The sequence below is a fragment of the Aegilops tauschii genome, chromosome 5 (genome assembly GCF_002575655.3).
Source record: "Aegilops tauschii subsp. strangulata cultivar AL8/78 chromosome 5, Aet v6.0, whole genome shotgun sequence".
Classification (NCBI taxonomy): Eukaryota; Viridiplantae; Streptophyta; class Magnoliopsida; order Poales; family Poaceae; genus Aegilops; species Aegilops tauschii.
In genome coordinates, this window is record NC_053039.3 from 265,348,897 (window position 1) to 265,367,969 (window position 19,073).

The following is a 19,073-nucleotide window of genomic DNA, read 5'->3' on the forward strand; positions in this document are numbered from 1 at the left end:
GCGCAGGCGGTACAAAAATGGAATCCGACTCTGGAGACGGCTTGATGGACGGCTTGAGGAGGCGCTGGAGGGAGACGCCAGTCGGTATGGCTTGTCGGGTGGAGCCGATCCGTGCTAGGGCATCTGCTTGGTCGTTGTCGGCCCTTGGCACGTGAAGGAACTCGCACCCTTCGAAGTATCCGCTTATCTGCTGGACGAGGAAACGATAGCTCGCCATGTTCGCATCCTTGGCGTCCCAGTCGCCAGACGACTGCTGGACCACCAAGTCGGAGTCGCCGTAGCACAGGATCCGGCGTATGCCAAGTTCTTTGGCTAGCCGGAGCCCATGTACGAGCGCCTCGTACTCGGCCACGTTGTTGGAGGCGGCGAAGTGGATCTGCAGCGTGTACTTGAGCTTGTCGCCTTTGGGAGAGGTGAGGACGATGCCGGCTCCCAAGCCGGTGCGCATCTTGGACCCGTCAAAGTGCATCCGCCAATGGGTAGAGTCGGGAGCCGGCGGTAAGTACTGGGTCTCGGCCCAGTCGACGAGGAAGTCGGCCAATGCTTGCGACTTGATGGCGGTGCGGGGTTGATAGAAGATCGTGTAGGGCGCCAAGGCAATGGCCCATTTGGCCACGCGGCCGGATGCATCCCGGCTGCCTATGATCTCGGCGAGCGGGGCAGTGCATACGACCGTGATGGGGTGCTCTTGGAAGTATGGCTTCAGTTTCTTGGCAGCGAAGTACACCCCATAGCACATCTTCTGGTAGTGCGGGTAGTTTTGCTTTGAGCTGGATAGTACTTCGCTGAGATAGTAGACCGGCCTCTGGACTAGCTGAGCTCAGCCTTCCTCCGGGCGCTGGACCACAACAACAGTGCTGATGACTCGGCTAGTCGCGGCGATGTAGAGGAGCATGGGCTCCTTCTCAGTCGGCGCGGCCAGGACAGGCGGAGTGGTCAGCATTTTCTTCAACTCATGGAAGGCTTGGTCGGCTTGATCATTCCACTCAAAGTGAGTGGACTTCTTCATGAATCGGTACAGGGGGAGAGCCTTTTCTCCTAGTCGGCTGATAAAACCATTCAGGGAGGCTAAGCAGCCAGTGAACTTCTGCACATCTCGCAGCTTGGTGGGAATCTCCATCCTCTCGATGGCCTTGAACTTAACGGGGTTGCACTCAAAGCCGCGTTCGGAGACCAGGAAGCCTAGCAGCTGGCCGGCCGGCACTCCGAACACGCACTTCTCGGGATTGAGCTTGATTTGGAATCGGCGCAAGTTGGCAAATGTTTCTTTCAGGTCTTCCAGCAAGGTACCGCGCTTCTCTGTCTTCACCACAATGTCGTCTACGTAGACGTGGGCATTTCTGCCGAGTTGTTTCAAGAGACATTTCTGCATGCAACGCTGAAAAGTGGCACCGACATTTCTCAGGCCGAATGTCATTGTCAGGTAGCAGAAAGCTCCAAAGGGTGTGATGAAGGCAGTCTTCAGGCAGTCAGCCGGGTCCAACTTGATCTGATGATACCCTGAGTATGTATCCAAAAAACTTAACAGCTCGCATCCGGCTGTGGAGTCTATCACTTGGTCAATCCGTGGCAGAGCAAACGGATCCTTTGGGCAGGCCTTGTTCAAACTCGTGTAGTCTATACACATACGCCACTTGTTATTCTTCTTCAGAACCAGAACTGGGTTGGCAAGCCACTCTGGAAAGAACACTTCCATGATAAAGCCGGCGGCAAGGAGCCGGGCTATCTCTTCTCCCATGATTCTTCGCTTCTCTTCTGATAGTCGGCGGAGGGGCTGCTTGACCGGCTTCGCATCATCTCGGACATGTAACTTGTGCTTGGCGAAATCCTTCGGGACACCCGGCATGTCCTTTGGGGACCATGCAAAGATGTCTCGATTCTCATGGAGGAAGTCGACGAGCTCGCCTTCCTATTTACTGTCCAAGTTCGCCCCAATCACAGCGAACCTCTCCGGGTGCTCCGGGTCCAGAGGTATCTTCTTCGTCTCTTTTGCAGGCTGGAAGGAGCCCTGCGCATCACAATCCTTGGGGTTGGGGGGCAAGGCCGGCTGCTTGCCGGCCATGGCCACAACCCGTTCCAACATCTTCTTCTCTTCTGCCACCATGAGGAACTCGGCCAGCCGGCTACTGGCCATGGCGCACTCGGTGGACTTCTTGTAGTCGCCGGCTACCGTGATGATCCCCTTCGAGCTCGGCATCTTCATCTTCAGGTAGGCGTAGTGGGGCACAGCCATGAACTTGGCCAAAGCAGGTCGGTCGAGCAACGCATGATAGGGGCTCTCCAAATCCACTACTTTGAACCATATTTCTTCCCGGCGAAAATGATCTTTGTCTCCGAAGAGAACATCCATTTTGATCTTGCCGATTGGAGAGCAAGACAGGCCGGGTACGATACCATGGAAGACGGTGCGGCTCGGCATGAGCTGCTTCGCTTTGATGTTCAGCTTCTCCATGGTATCGCGGTACAGTATGTTGATACTACTTCCCCCGTCTATCAAGACGCGGGAAAATCTGGCAGCTCGCCTCTCCGTCGCGAGGGTGACGTCCAAGACCATTGCATAGGAGCCAGGCGAAGGCATCACCTCTGGGTGGTCGGCCTGGCTCCAGCTGATTGGCTTTTCTGACCAGTGCATGAACTCGGCGGTGCTAGAGGCGACTGCATTCACTTCTTGGTGCTGTCGGCGTCGAATGCGCTTGTCGTCGGCTTGACTAGTGAAGACGACGTAGGCGGCGTGCTCTTCGGGGAATTCGTCTTGGATGGCGCCGACTGCCAGCCGAGCCGCCGGCTGCTGGGGGGCTGGAGGCGGCTGGCCGGGAAGCGGAGGCGGCAACATTCCCTCACCCTTGGTGATGCGGGTGAGCCAGTGGCATTTCCGGGTTGTGTGGTTGGACGGCTTCGCGCCGCTGTGGAACTTGCAGGGGGCATCGAGTGCTTGTTCGTAGGAGAAAGACGGCTGCCAAGCCGGCCTTCCACCCTTCTTCTTGGGAGCGGGCCATTCTTCAGGCTGCTCGTTTTCAACTGTGGCCACCTGCCGACTGGAGGAAGTTGGCATGGGGCCCTTGCGCTTGTGGTCGTTCTGGTAGGGGCGCCGATTAGGGTCGCCAGCCGGCGTTTTGGGAGCCGGAGCAAGTACTTTCCCCGAGGCGTCCACTCGGAGCTCGGTCTTCATTGAGGAGTCGGCGGTGGCGTATTTGTCGGCGATGACCAGCAATTCATCGAGGGTAGCCGGCTCGTCGCAGAGGAGTCGGTGCTTGAGGAGGGTGCCCTTTCGGCACCCGGCGGTGAAGTACTCGATGGCCTGGACCTCGTGCACCCCCTCGCAGGAGTTGCGGAGCTCGGCCCATCACGTGAGGTAGTCGCGGGTCGACTCGTTGGGCCCCTGGACGCAGAGGGAGAGCTGGCGAGGCTTGGGAGGCCGCTTGTAGGTGCTGGTGAAGTTGCGGATGAAGACTTCGGTGAAGTCCAACCAACTGTTGATGCTGTAGGGCTTGAGGCTGTTGAGCCATGTGCGCGCCGTGCCTTGCTGACGGCCGTGGAGTAGTCGATGAGCCAATCTTCCGGCTTCACCGAGCCGTTGTACTTGGGCGTGTCTCTGGGGAGCGAGAACCCTTTGGGGAAGGGCTCGTCGCAGATGCGGGGGCCAAAGCATGGCAGGCCGACATCGTCTTCTTCTTCTAACGCCAAGGATCGAGCAAGGCGGTCGATCCTGTGGCGGGCGTCGTTCTCGCCGACTCCTTCTCGGCGGCCGAGTCGGTCGCCATGAGTCGGGTGTGTAATAGGCGGCGGAGTGAGGCGCCTTTCTCTTCGAGGTGGGGGAGGAGGCAGATTTCCTTGGTGCTCTACAGCTTGAGGGCGGCCATCCGCGTCGCGCTCGATGGTGATGCGAGTCCGGCTGCGGCTGGCAGCCGGCTCCGTGTCTTTCATCTGGCGTGCGCCGCTCGCAGTCGGCGAGCGTGACGTCGCGGCGTGCTCCCGGCGCGGGGGATGGCTATCAGCACCGGCGCCGGCTTCGTGCCGTTCTGCAGCCGCGTCGAGCAGCTGTTGGATCCGTCTCGTCATGTAGGGGAGCTCATCAGCTCCCAGCCCATTGAGCTCTTCTGCAGCAGCCTGAGCAGCTCGCAGATTCTCGAGCGGGGTGGCGTAAACGGGGCGATCTGCGCCCAGCATGCTGGCGACGGTTGCGCCTCGCTTCTGGACGAAGCCGGCTCGGCTCGGGCCGCTAGGCGGCGGCGTGCCGAAGGCTATCTTCTGGCCCTCCGCGATGAGGGCAAGGCGGCGTGCCTCCAGGGTCTCGGCGTCGGCGTCGGCGTCGGCCGGGATGGGGACGGAGAGGTCGTGCATCGCCGCTTGCTGAGCGTCGCGGGCATTCTCGCCCGAGTTGGAGACGTGGCTGATGACCAACACTTCGGTGATAGCGCTGCTGCCGCTGTCAGCTGGAGGGAGGGGGTCGTCGAAGACCACCACGTCGGAGGGGTAGGCGTCAAGCGACGCGGTGTCGGAGTCGATGAGCATCGGGTCGGTGGAGCCGACAGACTCCATGTCCGCAGCAGGCTCGCTGGAGACGTGAAGTTGGTCGAGGAGGCTGACGAGGCGGCTCTCGGGGTAGTCGGTGCCTGCGTCGGACGCAGGCTCGTCGGAGATGCGAGTCTCACCGAGCAGATCGGCGAGGCAGCTCGCCGCGCAGGCGTCGTCGACGCCTTGCAGCACGTCGAGGCAAACGCCATCGGGCGCAGCAGGCTGGCTGCGCTCGCGGGGGAGGAAGAGGGTTCCCGTCCAGAACAGGTCTCCGGACGACGGTGCACCTGGCCCCACGGTGGGCGCCAAATGTAGGGTGGTTGGTGCGACATATGCCAAGGGATGGCTTATCATTGTGGGAGCCAATAAAACGTCGCCGGTGCCTGGAAACGGGATGAGGCGAAGACATGCACGCCGGCGGATCTTACCCAGGTTCGGCCCTCTCCGAGGAGATAACACCCCTAGTCCTGCTCTGCGGGGTCTCCGCATGATCACTAGATCGATAAAAGGTAGCTAAAATCGCTCCTAGAGCTGTTGAGATCAAGGGAGAAGAAGAACAAGGCTAGCTCTTGCTTCTCTCTATCTATGGTGTGTGTGCTATGCTTAGAAGGCAGCTCTATGCTCAGAGGCCAACCCTTTGCATGGGTGCTCCGGGGGGTTTATATAGGCCTACCCCCCGGGGGTACAATGGTAATCCGGCTGGGCGCTGGTCCCAGCCGTCAGTGTCTACGCTCGCCGGCTTCTCCGCGGGCTGGTGGGTCCCGCCGGCTGCCGGCTATTTGGTCGACAGGCCGGCCCCACCGCCTAGGGTCTTGTCGGCGGCTGCTTACTGTAGCCGCGCCTCTGATGACGAGGGCTTTGTCGAGGTAAGCGTGGCTACCGTGGGCCGCCTCGGGGGCTCTCACTGTAGCCTTACCTCGTCTTGTCTCCTTAATGGGGCGCCTGCTTCGAGGAAGGGAGTAGCCGGCTTCTGGAGGCCGGCTACGCTCTTGGCCGACTGGGAAAGGCCAGGCCGCCTTATCGCCTCTCTCTGGCTGAAGGGGCCCGCCGTCCTTGGGCCGTACAGGAGTCGGTCATGGATGACGTCGAGGCTGGCATGGCTACAGTGCCGAGCCACACGGGAGACGGCCGCCCCGTACGGCCTCCTGTAGCCACGCCTGCCTCGGGCTTCGGGGGTAGTGGGCTGCACTGTGGCCACACCCCGTCTTGTCGCCGTTATGTGGGAGTGGCTTGGAGTGGTTATGGTATCGACCGGCTTTTTGGAGTCGGCGTCCTTCTTGGCCGGCTTCTTGGAGTCGGCCACCCTGTAGTCGTCCTGGGGAGGAGTTGGTGAGGCTGGGTCGCCTTCCGGGAGTCGGCTTCAGAGGTAGCCGGCCCGGGAAGGCGGCCCAATGCTCGGAGTGCTTGGAGGCCCGAAGGCCTGATAAATTTTTAGAAGAACCAGGGGCAGTCGGTTAGGCTACCCGTGGCCATTTACTCCGACAACAAGCAACACAAAGGTTATTCAACGATGGAAAGAACATTTCACCTATGATTTAATTTCCTTTTTTCCTTCAGGACCTTAACAATGCGGTCAGTCTCAGCTTGCTTCGTTTTGAAATCCACCAAATATTTAATGGTTGTCTTGAGTACTGCTTGTGATCGTGTTGTTTGCTTCCTCAACATGTCCACTTCATCTCTAGGTGCAGAAGCAGAATCTCTTTCTACCACTAGTTTAGCCTCTAGAGCATGCGGTTGGCAATTCGTGATGCACGATTGGGCCGGTGCCACTGCTGTGGGATGATACAACGTCCATGGAGACCTCGCTCTTTGATCTTTGGCTAACCTGTTTTGCCATTAAAGTTCTGATTGGATTCCGAAAAGTTGAAGTTAGCAAAACATCTAAACTGGGAGTTATAACAGCAAACCAGTTAAACAAACAAGGAAATAAAGAGTTTCAATTGGATGCTGAAAAGTAGTTAGTAACATCATTGTAACCGGTTGTTGCAGCAGCAAAGCAGTTAAACAAACAAGTGCAAAAGATACCTGTTGTGGCATTGGAGTTTCTCTTGGATCCTAAAAAGTTGAGTAGCCAGTAACGTGATTAGAGCAACCGGTTGCAGCAGCAAAGCAGTTAAACAAACAAGTTTTGCAAAAGGAACCTGTTGTGGCATTGGAGTTTCTCTTGGATCCTGAAAAGTTGAGTAGTCAGCAACTTGATTAGAGCAACAAGTTACAGCAGTAAACCTGTTACACAAATATATTTTTGAAAATGTACCTGCCGTGCAATTGGACTTCCAATTGGATCCTGAAAACTTGAAGTTGGTAAGATGATTACAGCAACAAGTTACAGCAGCAAACCAGGTAAACAAGGAAGTTTTTGAAAACATACCTGTTGTGCAACGGAGTTTCAGTTGGATCCTGCAAACTTGAATGTTAGCAATCAATAAATAAAGTTTTGCAAGAGCCATAAGAAACTAACATCAAACTAGTAAAACTAACCAGTTTTGGCAATGTATTTAATTACACATGAACAAGTAAAACTAACAAGTTCTTGGCAACGTATTAAAGTAACAAGTCGGTACCGTTTACCAGCAACACAGACATCTGTAAATTTCTTTGATGTAAGCAAAATGATTCCAAAACAGATATAAGTTAAAACGACGGTGTCCCCCATATAAACCTGACAGTTGTCTATCTATGAACATGCAAACATTACTAGTGCTACAAGTGATAACAGCAAACCATTTAAACAAACAGGGTATCAGAACATAAATTACACGTGAATTCTGTTGCACCCTAGAAGTACATATGACCAGCTATCTACGTGCTTAAGTAGCTATTTAAGTTCAGGCAAACAGGTAATTCTTAACAGTAAGTATCAAACACATAGATAGGCGCAGTCTATAACAGGATTAGCAGGCTATGTCATTATGTAATCAGTAGCAAACTAAATTAAGCCAAGCAACGTAATTGAACAATTTTGCAATAAGTGGCTAACTAAAATTCCGAGAAGCAGGTAACCGAACTTACGCTAGCTCTTTGTACGGGCACACTCCAACTTCTTTTTCGCTTACAAGGTTCTACGAAGGAGTCCATGGCATCAATTGCTTGGGTACGCAGTCCCAATACTTCTTTCTTTCCACACTGCATTGGTAAGTTGAATCGTTAATCTGGTAAGATGGAGCGTCCTTGATATGTTATATGAGGACGTGTAGTCAGACTATTTGTAGACACACACATCACACTGGCTTTTACTGTATATTTCATGCGATTACATTTGGCATATCGAGATCTAAGCAATCTACAATAGGATGAAAGACTGGCATCCTTCACATTATTGGCGTACTCAGTTCATAGAAACAAGCAATTCAACCATTCTATGGGTAAATCAAAAGCGCCACTGGAATATTTTTCACTACCCCAATCATACACGCAAAAGGGGGCGACGCCATCGTAGGGGCTGGTATGGGCGGCCGCCTCGGGTGGCCGGAAAGTGTGCACCTAGTTTGAGTTGTCTAGGTTGGCCCAGGCTAGTTATGTTCGTCCCAACGCACGAGCAGGCAATGTAAAAAATGAATAAAAACGTTTCAATTTGGATGGGTCAATAACGTAAGTGCAAGGCAGGCCCTATAGCAGGCTCGCGGCCCAAACGAGCGCCTCCCATATCGATCGACAGTAGGAAAAATCTCAATTCATTCCCTCCAGCCTCCAGTCTGGTTCGCTCCTAACCTAGCCGCCGCTGGACAGACCAACACAGCACTTCTTCGCGCCCACGATGGAGGGCGGTCGCCGGGCTTCAAGCGAATGGAAGGATAAGAAGATGAAGATTCGGCCCTGGGTGTAGCCTGCATGGGAGGCAGTGGCGGCAGCACGGGCATGGCATCGAGCTTGAGCAAACGGACAATCGCAGCTTGCAAGAGCAGCATGCGCAACGAGCAGGTACATCACATCCCTGATTATATCTAATTCAACTGTTCAATTTCTGGCCAATAGTTAAACCTGACGGTGTTGTGAAACTTCTTGTATGTAGGGAATCTATGAGAAAATGAAACCAATTTCTGCTTATTTTATAACTCCCGCAATCAATACTGAACTGACTGAATCTGATGTATCTAATCAAGTTTCCGGTGCAAACATACAAGCTCATGTTGTCCTTGAGCCTGAAGTGTCTAATGAACAGACTGCTAATGAAGGATTTGATGCAAACATTTTACATGCTCCTAGTGATGAACATATAGTGTCTAATGAGGGATCTAATGCAAGCATTTTGCAAGTTCCCATTGAAGGATTTAGTGTCTAATGATGATCTGCTATGTTGAGAGAGACATAGAGATTTGCAGGCATTGATGACAAGCAAATTATAGTACATTTTCATGGCTTCAGGAAACGTCGAGGCCATCTACCAGAAAGTCCCCGTATTATGAAAACGTAGGATAAATACGTTTCTAATCTGTTGTTTGAAACTATTGGCATACTTGTGCAGGATAGATATATTGATATGCAGTTTGAGCACTGGTTATAGGTGCAATTATACTTCGATATTTTCAGCCAGAGAATGAATAATTCAAGCAGGTACAGACCATGTTAGTAGTCCTTGTACACCATGTTGCATTTTGTGTTTTTTGGGGCTTGCATCATTTAGTGTTTTATAATCTGAACTACTTTGGATCATAGCTAGTTTTCAAAGTGCATGTAGCTTCACATTTCTCAAGTTATGTTGATTTCTGGAGTGCAAGTGCCTTCGTATTTTTAAAGTTAAATGTTCACCCTTGGTAACTTGAATTCGTGGATCCGCCACTGCACACAAATCATACACGCAGGCCAGTACAAATTAAATGAAATGTAGGGACTTACGCTAGCTCGTTGTACAGGCTCACTGCAGCTCTGCTTGCGCTTGGGATGTTCCATGTACAAGTCCATGTTACCACTTGCTTGGATGTGCAGGCCTTGTGCTCCTTGCAGCCCCCTCTGCATTTTTGACATGGCGAATGGTTGATCAAATAAGAGGAATCGACCTTGCTGTTGTACCGGAGGACAGATACTTACAAGGCTATATGGGTGTGCAGGATGTGTACCAGATCCCGTAGCGCCGTCATGCTTCGCTAAAAACTGGTTTTGCTTGTTTCAGATGATATCTCTAGAAGAAACAAGAGTTAAAGTCAGAGTTGCATAGGCGTGTAAGCTAAGAGAGGAGTGAAAGGATATCCAAACATCGTCGGAACAGTGCACAAGGGAGTGATGTGTGGATACCTAGTTCGGGCCGGCGTTTGGGCATGATCGCCTAGCTAGAGTGCGGGTCACTTCAGAGCCGTTGAGGGTGATGCGCTGGCGTTGGCTGGCTGCGCACGGATGCAGATCTAGAGTGTTAGCGGAGCGCTACGATGCGCTGGACGAGACCGTTGGTGAAGCCCCAACGGCCTCGGGGGGTGGAGGTGCGACGATGTGCTCGGTGAAGTAGCCCCGGTGAGGTGGGAGACAGCGTCGGTGAAGTGCACCTGATGCGGTGGAAGTCGGTGTCTGTGAGGCACGTCGGTTGCGGTGGCTGACATTGTTGGTGGACCACCCGGTGCGGTGGATGAAGGTGTAGATGAGGTAGCTCCGGTGCTGTGGTGAAGCGCGGCCATCGTCTTCGTCCGGCACAGAGGTGGGGAAAGAGACGAGATGAGGGGCGATTCGAACTTAGCTTCGGTTGGCGGCGAATTAGGGATTTGAGCAATCTGGGCGCGGAAGGGGACGGCAGAGAAGGGAGATTTTGCAGGGCTGGAATTGGGGCCGCCAGATATTTCAATCCGAAACATGGAAGCACGAACTTATTTTGTCGTCGTTCTTTTCGGGGGGGGGGTGGAGGGGGTGGGTGGCTGGGTGCTAAGCGTCGGTACGACACACGCGACCACCACGACACGACCCTGGTCTGCCTGATGCGCCTACATTTGAGAATGCAAATGAATCTTCTTTCATTTGCAAACGAATCTGTATGTATTACCATGCTCGTGTTTTCCTTGCAAATAATTAGTCATTCGAAACAAGATACTATAAATTAATTAATGAGGAGTTATTCGAAAAAAAAATCAAAACGGTATCCACGCTAACGTGGATTAGAGTGTGTGTCACATAATTAGTTATTTGAATTAGAGTGTGTGTCACATAGCAGTCTCCAATTCTAACGTGGATTTCGCATTTCACGGTATCCACGCTACTTTTTTAATACAAATTCATATGTATATGATGAACACCATGGTAGTGAGAAAACTTTGGATGGATTCAACATATGACCTAAAAAATAGCACAACAATCGAGTCAATGTCAACTTTTCAAAATCTAATATGGCACGAATTCGAAATAATTACCCATATGCATGGTCCTTAGTTCAAATCTTACAATGTACATGGAATTGAAACATCGATATTAAGTCTCGTACTATCTACATTCAAATGTTGTTTTTAGCCCCTGCCCCCCCCCCCCCCCCCCCCCGGCACACACGCTACATACTTCCTGTATCGGTCAATCTTCCTCTCCTAACCACCTTAGGAAGCTATCGGTTTCCGACACATGTTCATTCTTTCTCTCCATGTTTCGATCTCTAACTCTCTCAGCTACACAACCCCCTTTTTTCCACTCTGTTACCAAATGTATTTACCTCACACACCCCCCATTGCACCCCATGCCGACCTCTCCCTTTCTCTCTCTCTTTCCCTCCCACCCTCTCTCACTAGATACATGCATTGCCTATCTAGCCCCCCAACCTCTCATGCACACGCACGCACGTTGTCTATCTAGGTCACTACCTCGAGACTGCCTCACTCTTTCTTCCGCACGGCGGGCCACACTCACTCAATCTCGCTCTCTTTATCTCAGTCTCAATTAACCTCGTTTTCTTTCACACACAAATGATATATCTCCCTGTTCGGGCCTCGATCAACACACTCTATACTCTCTCACGCAGATTGTCTATCTAGGTCAGTCCATCCAAGTCGCCCCCACTCTTTCGACCTCATGGCGGGCTACGCTTGCTCAATCTCTCTCTCTCCCTCTCTCGCTCTCTCTCTCTCTCTCTGTATGTCTCGATTGACCTCGCTCTTTCTCGGACACAAACGATATATCTCCATGTTTGAGCCCAAATCGACATATTCATATTGTATACTCTCTCATGCACATTGTCTATCTAGGTCGCTCTCTCCAACCCGTCTCACTCTTTCGATCGCACGACGACCCACACTCGCTCAATCTCTCTCCCTTTATACATGTAATCGATTGACCTTGCTTCCTCCAACGGACAAAATATATCTACATGTATGTGGCTGGATCATCTCTCAAGCTCTATCTTACAGCCCTCACCCTTCCCAAAAGCTCAATCCGACAATATCTCTCCAGAGCATATATATATATATCTTTTCAATGAATGTCGGACCACACTCACTTTGTCTCTCTGTCTATATGTCTCTCGATTGACCTCGCTTTCTCACGCCATATCTTCCACACATTGAAGCTACCTCTCCATCCCTCGCAAAGCCGGAGCTATTTACATTGCGAGGGGGACTCCAACCTTGGATTAATTTGTGTTTGCATTTATTCCGGTGGGTTTAGATTATATTTTCCTAGCATTCGGCCCACAACTACTCCGAACACCGTTGCAATCCCCGCACCTCCCCCAATTGATTTCGCTCTGGCTCGGTCATCACTCTCTCGCACGCCCTTTCTCGCCTTGAATGTCGCACCATGGTATTATTGCAAAAAACTCGGTTGTTCTCTTTAATTATTACAAATAAGCTACAAAACTACACACTGATAGTCCACCTGGAATGGAACAAATTTCGACCCACAAATTAAACTGCTACAAACTACACACCGAGGGGCCCACCTGTCATGAAACAAATTTGGACCCATATACATTAAAAAATAAAGGACGAGCATCGAACATGTGACTAGGGCCTTCAAGCCGCATGTCAATAGGCAACATACGTAGAACAACAATGTTTGTTGTACCCCCCCTTTGTTCATATAATGTTTTTATATTACCACATCCTATTTAATGGATAACATGTAATATTATTTTTAGTACATTAGTGGGACCGGCTCGTTAGCACGTAGTACTATTCGCCTTCACTTACTGGTGGGTTCCATGTGTGCTCTCTCTCTCTCCTCCCCTTCTGCGTTTAGACACACGGGCAAACACAAACAACTCGCGGACGATGTTGCCGTTGACCATATCTGGACGCATTCACAAGTTACGGCACCAGTTTCACGTACTATTAGTACTAGTCAACGTGTACGTGCAATGCACGTTAATTTGGAAGTATATTAAGTGCACGCGGATATTAAGTAGGATATTATTTTTGTGTTATTATGTGATTAGCACTATTTTTGGCATGAAATTAACTGCACGCTAAACGTGTTGAGCGCTCGATATTGAAGCAGTCTAGGTCGTTGGATGAGGTGGCTTCATGAGATTTTATATTTAATTTGATACAGCTCTAGCAGAACATTCAATCGATCAAACCATAGATTTCATTCAGTCTGACTCTGACTTTACATTCATACGACGATCGATCTAAAATAAACAGAAATGATAAACGTTCAGATTTTAAGCATGGCAATTCGAACATTTTTCATGGCAAATTTAGATTATGCGGCGGCAGCGGGAGCGTCTTGCAGTGGGAAGCGACTCGTCTGCCATGCTCTATGTGTCGTCGGGCCACTGACCGATGGCGACGGTGGTGTCTTGCGCCCTTGTTGGCGTACTCCTCGACGTTGGCCCTAGCTTCAAGGAAGGCCACAATGTTCTGGACTTCGGTCTCCAGGAGCGAGTCAACTGGCGGGAGGAGGCGACTGGCATTGGTGCAAGGAAGCGGTCGACGGCGGCCATCAATGCCACTGAGGGGGGCACTGGCACCCGCGCAGGGACAGGCGCTGGCAACGGCGCGGCAGAGACATTCGTGTGCACGGGCACCGGCACGGGCGCGCACGTCAGTGCACGCGCAGGCGCATGTGCTGGTAGGTGCACGGGCGCGTGAAGGTCGGCGGGGACCTCGTGGAACCCCGTGGCATCAAGCCCGGCGACAATGTGCGGCTCCCAGCCCATCAATGCCACGGTGATGGGCGCTGGTGCAGTCGGGGCGACGAGAGCCGGAACGGGAGTGGGGACAGGCGCGGCGTCTTCCCGCAAGGACGGTTCAAGCTCGTCCCAAAGCGCCTAATGTTCTTGAGACTCCAGCTGGGTGTCTTCCTCAGGAAACTGGAAGACTAAGGGCAGACCATTGTCATGCGGCATGGCGTACGGTTAGGTCAGGCTAGTTGGAGGTAAACGTCAGGAGAATAGGAGAGGAAGAGAGAAGATTGCAGCGATACCGGGTAGCGCGGGGTTGATTTTAAACTGTGGCGCCGGTGACATTGAAAGTGGGAGCAGTTGGGACAAAGGTGGGCGCTGGAGCCTGGTCAAAGGGCTCGCCTCCAGGTGAGCCCGAGCAGCGGTCTGCTTGCACGCCTCCTGTCATCCAGCGCAGCGGTCTACTCGCACGCCTCCCGTCGACTCACACGCTTGCTCGGACGACACCTGCCGATGAGAAGCGGGACGCGTGGCGGCACGTAAACGCCCATGGTTTCAATAAATACCTTGGCTCTTCATTTGTGCAACTTCGCATAAGCAGCCTATCTCAAATTGAAGAAAAAATTATGTAGGAATATTTGCGCCATATCACATGACCATGCTCAGTTTCATGAATTTCTGGTCACTTTCGGATTTTCTGAAATTTAAAATCCAGGATTCGAAACAATATCATAACCTGCATCATGCAATAAATTTTCTAGCGATACATCTTTCCTGTTGTATTTCTTAAGAAAAGATTTGGTCAAACATTTTGCTTAGTTAGACTTCAGACAAGTTATATATGCAGAGTAAAAGGATAATCCCTCCGTACCAGTGCATTGCCTAATATATTAAGTCAAGTACTAGGCACGAACAAACGGGCTCAATTCTGTGCTCATCCTAGTGTAGCACTCCTATTAGTACTAGGCAATGCAGTTGACGGGTGACCTTGGGTAGCGGCGACTGAGGGAATTGAACCATGCTCTGCACGGTAGGTAACGTTGTCTAGTTACTAAAGCATCCCTCCATTGTTCATCGGTAGTCACTATGGACCGGGGACATGAGGGGAATTTCCTAGGGCTGGAATTCTGGACGCTAGATATTTCGACTCGAAACGCGGAGGCTCGACTGGTTGGGGTTGGCTAATGTGCGTACCACGCACGCCACCAGAAGGACACGAGCCCGTTTTTTTAGGATCAACACGAGCCCGACTTTTTTCTTTTTTTTTGAGGATCAACACGAGCCCAGGTCTGGCTGGTATGCCATTGGGTCCTACCATTCGAGTATACGAAATGAATCTTTCAAATTGCCGAACGAATATATGTAATTACAATGCCCGTATTTTCCTTGCAAATAGTAATCTCAACGTGGTAATTGATTTATGACGAGTTCTTGAATTAGAGTGAATTCGTGATATAGTGATCTCAACGTGGATTTCACATTTCATGGTATCCCTAGTAAGTTTTTCATTGCAAATTCGAATTTAAAAGATGAAGGGTATGGTGGTGAGAAAACTTTGTATGTATCAAGCATATGACCACACACACACACACACATACACGAACACAACAACAATCCAATAAGTATAGTGCATCTATTTTTCTAAACCATGCATGTATGACACGCATTCAAAAATACTCCTTCCGTTCCTAAATATTAGTCTTTTAGAGATTTCAAAAAGTGACTACATACGGAGAAAAATGAGTGAATCTACACTCTAAAATATGTCTATATACATTTGTATGTGGCTGTCCATTTGAAATCTCTAAAAGACTAATATTTAGGAACAAAGGGATTAAAATGTAAGACATGCATGGTCCTCAATTCAATATTCAAAATGAACAGGAAACTGAAACATGAATATTAAGTCTAGTGCTACAATACATGCAAATGTTGTGTTTAGGCGGAGCTATGTAGATTGTCGGGGGTTAACCCCTCGACCTTAGATAAAATTGTGAAGCTGTGTTTAGGATATTTTAGATTATATTTGTCCCCACCCTCCCAAACACCGATTGGTTCTGCACCCCCTCCTCCCCGGGAGAATATCATTTGCCCCCACACCTTAGATGCTATATATTGATACAAGTTCCTTGGAGCTTGTAGATCTGAGATATAGGAGCTCACAGGATGTCTTAATATTTTTACAGGAAACCTTGATGGGTTTGAGAATTGCACACAATTTGTACAAAAACTACTCAGATGCCCTTGGACCCCATATCCAACGACCTCGAAGCTCGTATCACCGTAGCATCTAAGATGAAGGAGGACATCATATTCTCCTTTATGTAAGAATGTCATGTGCTACCACACCTTAGATGCTTTGGTGATACAAGCTCTTCGGAGCCGTTGGATTTGTGACCCAACAACTCCTCGGTGGTTCGAATGTTTTTTTGCAGAAAATCCCCCAAAGAGTTCGGCCACTGCTTAGAAGCACAAAGACTGCTCAGATGCCATTGGATCTCAGATCAAACGACCTCGAAGCTCGTATCACCGTAGCGTCCAAGCTGCGAGAGCACCTGATGTTTTCTTGCATGGGAGAATATGAGGTGCCCCCGCACCGTAGATTCTATGGTGATACGAGTTCACGGAGATCTAACGGCTCGCAGTAGGAGGTTTGATTTTTTTTTTGCAAATACGCCTGAGAGAGTTTGGGAATTGCGCAGAAAGTACAAGTACTACGCATGTGGCATCTGATCACATATCATACGACCTACATGCTCGTATCACCGTATCGGCTAATTAAGCTACGGGGAGCACCTAATATGAGCAATGGGGAGCCGTTGGATCCAAGATGCAGCAGCACACACGAGGCCTAAATGCTTTATTTGCAAAATAACCCTTGGAGAGTTTGGAAATTGCGCATAATTACAAAGACTACTCCCAAGCCATTGAATCTCAGCTCCAACGATGTAAAAGCTCGTATCACCATAGCATCTAAGCTGCGGGGTGGATGTGATATTCTATGCCGCTGTCATTTTTGTTCGTAAACTTGCAAAATACGTGTAACTCGTGCCGTTACTTGTCTAACCGCGCAAAATGTTTGTTCAAAAAAACCATCCTACACTGAAATATTGGAACAACACATGGGGGTCCCACTTGTCATTGATCAAATTTGGACCTAAAACTAACAAATCTGAAAGACAAGATTCGAACTGGCAACTTGGACTACAAAGCGTAAGTTGATAGCCTGAAACAACAACGGTTGTTGGCTTTGTCACATAATTTGATTTTATACGGTATTACGTTGGGTACATTAGAGGCAGTGCCTCGTCAACACGTGCATGACCGTTGACTCACTTACTGGTGGGTCCCAGGTCTGCAATCTCTATCTCCTCTCCATCGTCTAACCTTTAGACGCACGGGCACAAACGAAGAGCGTCGCTAGCTTGCCGTGGTGTTATTATAACTAAAAAAGCTTCGAAAATAGAATAATCTCCTAGAACAAGACACGTTGTGGCTGGTCGAGACGGAGCTAACCACACCTATCCTCCGTGCCACGTTAGCATGATGAAGTTGTGTGGCTAGTGGGGTGTTTTCGACCGACTGGTTGGGTCCCGATGTCGAACCATAGGTACTACTACGTCTGATATAGTATATTTTTACACGCACATTTTTCCTCCGTGCCGAGACATGGCACACCCTACCGCACGGTTTCGGGGTCCTCCCGGGTGGTGCACGCATATATTCTTCCTTGCCGAGACGTGGGACGCCCTACCGCGCATTTTTTGGGTCCTCCTCGGTCGTAGCGCCGAAGCAAGTAAATGAGTCGTCAAATCACGAATGACCACCTTTCCCGCCGAGTACATCAGTGAAGCACGGTGGCTAGCTAGTTGGGCTAGTGCGACCGATTAGCTAGGCCGCCGCCACATTTGTTTTTCACCCTTTTTTATCTCCTTGCCGGCAGGTAAATTTAAATATCCACCGCAGCGTTGCTCTAGTCTTTGGGTGCGGCAGGCGTGGGAGGATTTTTAATTTTTTGATTGACGGGAGCAGGCGCGGCAGGATTTTTAATTTTTTGATTGACGGGGGCAGGCGCAGCAGTAATTAGTCACAATGACTCCGCCTATAAAACCCACTGCTCCCTGATGTGAGAAGTCGTTGACCGGTGTTTTCCCATGGTGAAAACCTAAAGATTCCCCGCTCCTCGGCTGGCTCCCTCCGCCTTCCCGTAGATTGCATTGCCTTTTAGCAGTTTCGCCACTTCCTCTCGCCATTGCTTCTACCTGGTGCAATGGTGGCGTAGCAGATCATGGAGTCTGAGGTGAGGCGCCTGACAGAGGAGCTCGAGGCCAAGGATGCGGAGCTCAGGGCCAAGGATGTGGAGCTTCGTGAGCTCTGGGAGGAGAGGAGTGCCATGCTCCTCCGTTATGTGCGGGAGTTCACGAAGCTTCAAAAGCGGCAGGCGTCCACCACAAAGATGCTCGAGGCGTCGGCGGTGTTGCTGCAAAAAGCAGGAGATATGATAGGCCGTCAGGGGAGCCGACTAGAGCGCGAGCGGGCCGATTGTGACGAGGTCCAGGATCGCCTCAGCCACTTGGTGGACCAAGTTGCCAGGCACGTGTTGCGGCTGTGCGATGCCTACCGTCGTGCCAGCGCGACCATGCCGGTCGTCGGGCTAAACCCGTTCGACCACCCCATCGACTTCAACGAGCTGCGGCTTCCTGACCTGGTCTCCTTCTTCACCTATATCTCTGAGGAGCTGAGCCGTCTCCACGCAATGGCGGGGGCGGAGCTGGACAAGGAGGGGTTGCGGGCTGCCGTCACCGTTGCCGGGCGAATCCTCTCAGGGCTCCGTCACCGGAATCCATTCGTGCCATTAGACGCCGTCTTTGACGAGCTGGCTCCCGTCGACCGGGAGCGGGCTCTGCGGACAGTTGCACCCTGCATCACCAACGCCGTGCGCCTCGAGAAGCATAGGGACTTCGGTGGTGTTTAGACGTCCTCTGCATGGGCATGTCCATGTCTTGGCGCAGCATGACCGTTGGATCAAACTCAGACGATGCAGATCAGTCACTGTAGCACAAAGCGTGTGGGTGTGTTTGGTTGCATTCTCAACTGAATATAGTTGTTCCCTCTTCGTGTATTTGTGTTAACCTACTAGTGTGGACTCATGCACTCTGCCAAACACCCAAAAGTGGGTCGAGAAGGGAACTTTTGCTCCCATCCCGTGCACTTCATACACCCTACCTAACACTGAGTCACCGTGCTTCATATGGTTCATGTTTCGTGGAGTACTGTAGCACCGTACTCTCTGTGCGCTGTAGACCTAGTTCTGTTAACATTGATCTCACCGTTCATTCTCGACCGGACAGTCGAAGGTACTATGTTACATTACTGTTCATATAGTTGACATGCGCACAAGATCATTTGTTATCGTCCTATCTTACTACACTAGCAACAAGATTATGTAGTACTGACGTATGAACCACTGCACGTGCCTAGTAGTAGGAGCACTGTGTATGTTCAAGTGGCTATCGTGTTTCGCATTCCTACG